The sequence below is a fragment of the Alligator sinensis genome, unplaced genomic scaffold (assembly GCF_000455745.1).
Source record: "Alligator sinensis unplaced genomic scaffold, ASM45574v1 scaffold648_1, whole genome shotgun sequence".
Lineage (NCBI taxonomy): Eukaryota > Metazoa > Chordata > Crocodylia > Alligatoridae > Alligator > Alligator sinensis.
The window spans coordinates 820849-827706 of record NW_005842353.1 but is presented as its reverse complement, the minus strand read 5'-3'; positions in this window follow the sequence as shown (position 1 = coordinate 827706).

Genomic DNA, 6858 nt, shown 5'->3' with positions numbered 1-6858 from the left:
AGGGAAAAGCCTTTGATGGTGAAGAGTTGATGTAATGGTCTTTTCCAGGTGAGCACAGTGTGGCTCAACCCCCCCTGCTGGGAGCCCGGTGTGGCCCCCAGCCCCAGTCCACAGCTGCAGCCTGACCTGTCCCACCCCATGCAGATATGGGGGCACATGCCCCTTCCATGCCCTCCGGGGGTGCACCCAGCGGCAGGAGCTGCTCCCCCCTCCCCATGCCCCCTGAACGAGCCGTGGCTCTGTCCTGTGCCCTACCCCAACCTGCCCCAGCTCAGCAGTGCTTACACCATCCCCATCCTCATCCCCACTTCCTCCCTCATTGTGGGGGGCCTTGAACTGCCCCCCCACGCCCCTTCTCTGCCCCCTCCCCTTCTCCCACAACAGACTCACCAGCTGGACGCAGGTCTCCAAGATGCTGGCTGTGTTCCTTGCTGCCTGCGTGCTGCATGGGCATTTATCGGCCAAATTATCAGCCACAACTGGCTGATTTCCAATATAGTCAGATTTAATAGTTTCGTAGGGCTGGAAGGGACCTTGAAGATCATCAAGTCCAGCCTGCTGCCCCAGGGACAGGAAGTCAGCTAGGGTCAAAGGATCCCAGCAAGATAAGCATCCAAACGCCTCTTGAATCCAGAATAGGTGCCTGCACCACCTCTGGAGGGAGTCTATTCCAGGCCCTGGGGGCTTGGACAGTAAAGAAATGTTTCCTTATGTCCAGCCTAAAATGGTCTTGGAGGAGTTTATGACCGTTGGTCCTTGTTATCCCTTGGGGCACTCTGGTGAACAGACATTCCCTGAGATCCTGATGCACACCCCTTATGTACTTATGGGCAGCCACTAAGTCCCCCCTGACCCTGCACTTTTCCAGGCTCAAGAGTCCTATGGCTCTCAGCCTCTCCTCATAAGGCCTATTCTCTTGCCCTCTGATCATGTGTGTGGCTCTCCTCTGGACTCTCTCAAGCTTCTCGACATCCTTCTTGAATTGTGGAGCCCAGAATTGGATGCGGTACTTCAGCTGAGGCCTCACCAAGGCCGAGAACAGTGGAGGATGACATCCTGAGAATTATTGGAGAAGCATCTATGGATGCAAGCCAGAGTTTTGTTTCCTTTACCAGCTGTGACATCGCATTGGTGTCAATTTTCTTTATGTTGGTGCCGATCCGATATCAGACCGATGTATCGGTACATCTCTAGATTAGGCTTGTGAAGGAGTGAGACAGAACTTATAGCATGGAGGGCTGGCAGGGCTGCAGCTGCAGCCTGGAAAGGAAGGAAAATACCCACTCAATTTCCAGAGCAGCATCTCGCTCAGGATTGGTGGAGGCAGGCCGCTCAAAGGTATTTCTGGCCCTGGAGAGTGGCAGAGAGGGATCAGTTCCCTGCAGGCCTTAGGGAGAGAGGAGCGGCTGAGCAGCTCAGCAGGCAGAAACTGCAGAACATGCCTGAGGAACGCTGTGGGAGCGACCCTGAGGCAGGTGGAGGCCTGCGAACAAGCGGCTAGTGGGAATCTCCAGAGCGGAGCTGCAGCTCAGGATCTGGGGCAGGGGAGTCCACAAGACCAGAGAGAATCTCCAGACTGGAGTTTTTCCAACAGAGGATCTGGAGGAGGGCCTGAAGGGAAACATCTATGGTGACAGATAGAGCCTTCCTGCACAAGGGGGAGACTCCGAAAAGACTGTGAACATTCATAGGGGTGCAGGGCAGGCTAGCACACAGCAAAGGATGGACTAAGGGATTGTTTTAGGGGAAATTGCCAGAGCCTGGCAAAAAGGCTGAGGGGCAGCTGGCTTTTTTTTCCTGTGATTTCTTTTGCTGTCTATTTTGATTTTGTTTTGAGTACAGGCCAACACCGGCCCCTGGAAGGGTGTACTCAAAAGAGGCACTAGGACACCCTGGGCTGCAGAGAAGGTTACAACAGGCAGCAGTGCAACCTGGCTGTGGAAGACCATTGTAAAACACCATCTAGAGAGGCTAGGCTGGAGTAAAGGGGAGGTTTGGAGCCCCACAGAAGACACAAGGATCAAGACCAGGCAGGATCACCGTGGGCATTGCCTCCCGGGAATATATAGGTCATCAAAGTCATGGCAGGGGAGAAAAGTAAGATCCACTTCCTGGCAGACCTGGTGATCCAGAGCCAAGGTCTACCCTGTCACCACCTGTAGGCAGACGAGCACAGGGCAGTACTAGCAAGCCCTATAATACCTACAGACACCACAGGCTAATATATGTTAAATCATTAGTAATAAACTGTACTTATACTAGAATATTTTTTTGATTTCTGAAGCCATCATTCTTCTTGCAAGAAATATGATTTAGCATATAGGTATGAGGTGAAATACCAAACATCTTACCTTCAAAAGTCTTCATTGTGATGGAGACAACTTTTTTTTCAATGCTTCTCATGATGATGGAGGCAGTTTGAGAAATAAAATAAAGTCTGCATTCCAAAATATGCTGTTTCTCTTTCATTTTGGGAGAATTTACCAAGATGGCTTCTTAAATTGCTATAATCCAGAATACTTCTGATTTGGAAGTGGTTGTTGGTAGAGCAACTTGCTGTTTTGCAACAGTTTTCTAACGTAATGTTTAATTGAATTTTTTAAAATTCATTTTAATTTAATGTTTTTTCTTTTTAGAAAACACTATTATATTTACATTGAAAATAAAAAGTACATATTAAGACAAGCATGAGTTAGTTGAAGCATAGGAGAATGTAGTCCCAGTCAGATGAAATGAATATGCAAAATTATGTTGATTGTATCACTGTCTTTTTCTCAGATATATCTATTTCTTAAAAAATATCTTTAATTATTTGTAAACTTCCTGTGAATAAGTAGGAAAAGGATTAGGAAGTACCTGATCTCCAGATGGGAGAAATTCCAGATTAAAAAAACAACAAACAAATCCCACATGCAGTGATCATCACTGTATGGGTCAAAATGTACTGCCCCTTCTACCATAGGTATAATTTGTTACTAGTGATTTAACATAAATTGGATTGATCTACTACCAAAAATCCTGTACTTTAAACACACACAAAATTTAGAACCCTAGAAAGCTATCTTAACCCCATGGTACTATTAAGAAAACACAACTGTTACTTGGTAATCTTGGTATTGTGCAGATATGATGAGTGAATGGGGACCCATAAGTCAATAAAATGTATATCAGCACTTCACTTTAATCTTGTTAATTTTTCCATTGAGTATATATCTTAAACTTCATTAAACCATCTGTCAATTGACTAGACCCCTGGGTTTATCCATTATGCAGCAGTGGTAAAGCATTAAGCCAGAAGCAAAACCCTTACATGTCTGAAATAGGAATTTCCACTGTTTTTAAGTTTCTGACCTAGTTTGCAGTACAGAGAAAGCCAAGGTGTTTATAGCATTAATTGCCGCAGTAAATATCGCACGGTATATTTATTTATTAAAATATTGATGTTAGACTAAGTATTTAACTGTACTCTGATTCTCCCCCATTTTTTTCTGATTTATTAATTGCTGAAAGTCTCTGGTAGAACAATAGTGTCTTGACTAAAATGTCTTTGATCTGCATGGCAGATCTGGACTCCAGTAAAAGGAGCTGTCCCATAGGCACAGCAGAATATCAAGAGTCAAGATCAGTTATGAGGAACTGAGAACAGAATATTGAGTATAATAAACAGCAAGACAAAAGAAAAAGCAAAACAAACTCCAGCCTCATTTTTGATCACAGAGAGAAGAGTAAAGCATATCCTAAGAGTGTCCTGTTCTCCTGTTGTCAAATATTTCTAGTGTAGACATTTCAACATTTATGGAGTTTATTCCAGATTTACATAGATGAAACCAGAAGCTGAATTGAGTTCTTTAATTTTATTATGCTCTTCAAACATGAATACTTCACATGTATATGCTGTATTGTAGGTTATGCTGTCTCTGTTTAGCACAAATACCTCAGTTCCTTAGGGCCCCAAGGTGCTACTGTAACACAAAGAAGAAGAAGAATTAATAGTAGCAGTCTATTGTACATGGAAGCATCAGGTGAGAAAAAAGGCCAGGTTACTAAAATTTGCTTCTTGATCAGAATCTTTGATTCAATTGTATTTTAATGACGTGAAGAAAGGCAATTTGCTTTCATGCTGTGGTTGTATTGCCACAGTCAGCTCCAAATGTCTGGGTCACAGAAGATTGACTTTCAAAGAGCTGATCTCTATAATCACCATTCAAAGTTGGAAGAAATTGACAGGGACTGACGTTTTGTTCACAACAGGTTCTGCATGAACACTTTTTAATGACTTCAGTCCAAAAAGTAAAACAGTAGAAAGAAGATATAAGCTAGAAGTAAATACTAGTTTCCCAATGGAAGTTCGTTCAAGTCTGTTCAGGTGTCCGCTCCAACTTAGAGTATCTAAATTTTTCTTTTTTGTCATTTCACATGTACAGCTAATGCTTGTGGGCTCAAATCTGTTGAACTGGCCCAGCCAATGTATCCAGGTAGTTAAGATCTCATTTGGAGTATTCCATTTGACAGTATACCTCAGCCTGAATTAGGGCTGTAGTTCCTTTAGTAGAGCATGATGAACAGAAAAGGTACCCAACTGGGGGTGAACATGAGTCAGTTATATGGATAAGATAACATTGCCAAAGCAGGTGGTTATTTCCTGCCTTCCTCCCTCCCAAAACAAACAAACAAACAAACAATTCCCCCTGCTATTGATCTTATGATTTTTATTTGAACGTTTCAATCAAATCTGTCAGTAGTGGAAGTTCTAAGTAACAGAAGTGGCTAGAAGAAATACTGGAAGCCAACTAAATTGCAGCTGATGTAAAATTCAGACATAACAAGATATTTGATTGATGGAAAAGCTCAAAAGTGGGAGAATTTTGCCAGTTCTATTTCGTCTTTGTACTTTTTTCATGCGTAATCATGACCAGCTTTTTAATAAAATCTCTCTCTGTCTTATCAGCCTCTTAGCTTAAAGACATATTGTGGTGTTCAGTTTATACCTCTATCCTGCAACTTTATATGTCTTTTTGTCAACGCAAAATACTCTCTTGTTCCTCATCAAAAATTTTATTACAAAAGTCATATAAACATAAAATGAAATAACATTATGCTGCCATGAAGCTACTGTAGATACAATGTAGTATGTGCTAGTGATTAAGAAGAGTATCAGAAGTAGAGCATGTTGAAAAGAAAATTCCTGTCCTCGAGAGGCATCCAATATTTCAGATTTAGTTTTGTCCTGCATTGGGATGTAAAGTCAAATTCTCAGAGTTCTTTTCCAAACAGTTTGCTTCAATCTTAGCAGAACATAGAATAGTAATTGAAATGATGATGTTGAAACAAAGTGCTTAGACTTTATTGAAACAAAATTAACTTCATTACAATCTGATTGAATCAAACATTCTGAATAAGAAGAAAATTTTAATAACCTGGACTTTTTTTTTTCACCTGGTGCCTATATGCACAGTAGATTGCTATTATTTTTTGATAATTTCAAGCCACACATTTTGAGGAAGTTGATATGTTTGTACAAATGTTTCAATTTAGTTGAATCTGTATTTTTCACAGACAAAAGCATTATGATGTAAATTTTTTGACCAGCTCTATACAGAAGTGATTTTGTAGGATTTCCCTTATGGCAATGAGTACACACACACACACACACACACACACACAACTTATCATCTAAGTAAACCTCATGTTTGTGCTTATTTTTCACAAAATCAAACATAGGTATGTATATGTGCATATATGTATGTGTGTGCGTATGTATGTATATGTGTGTATTTGGTTTTGTGAAAAATAAGCACAAATATAAAGTTTACTAAGATGATAGGTTTCTATGCTAGTGATTTAGAGAGAAAATAGAGAAGAAAACATTGGGCCACATTCTGGTCTAGTTACCCATAAAATCAGAACTGTGCCTAGAATACTCCTTATAAAGATATCCCCATCTTGTAGAATTGGAGGGATAGCTGTCCCTGCAATATTTTACCCCATCACAGCTGGACCTTGTGATAAGGTTTACATGAATCCATGATCAGTGCAGGGGAGGGGGACAGATGTTTGGCAGACCAGAAGAAAGAACGTGCAGACCCTAAGTAGGGTCAGAGAGCATGTATCATACCTCTGGTCCCGCAATCCTGGATTGAACAAGTTTTCCACAGAACCTCGTTTAGGCAACCATAGCCAAAGGGGATCCCTGGCAGCATAGCCATGCTGAAACTATGCCACCAGGGAGAAGAGAGCTCTTAGGGGCTAGAACAGGGGTTTCATAAAGTATGGGGGCAAGTACCACAGCCAGATCATATGACCAGAGGGGAAATGGTAAGGGAACAAATGTGTTCTTGATCTGACTTATTAGATTTATTCATTATTCTTTACACAGTAGCATAACTGTAAAGTGTGCTTTAGAATGTGCAAAATACACTAACCAAAGAACATTAACTCTGCTTCAAGAAGTTTCTTTAAAGAATAATACAATTTTTGCCCATTAACCTCCAATAAATAATGGTGTTATTTGTTGTGTACTTCCTCTGCCTATCCCCATCTCTCTCTGCATATGCAGTCCTTCCCCCATTAAACCTAACTCCCAGTTATTTAACAGCCACATAAAATCTGGGAGAATTAGGGGTTTTAATTCCAGGACATAATGTTTTTTAATAAGGTATTAGGATTTGAAACTGAATAGAATTTGTTATCTTTATTGTGGTCCTTAGTATTCCATGCCATTTCCATATATAAGCCTTTTCTTCATTTCTCACTAAAGTCCATTTCTGTCACAAAACTATGACAGAGGGAACAGGCAGGGGTGGATCCAGGGGGAAGAGGGGGTACACTGGTGCATTTGCACCCCACTTTGATTCCTGC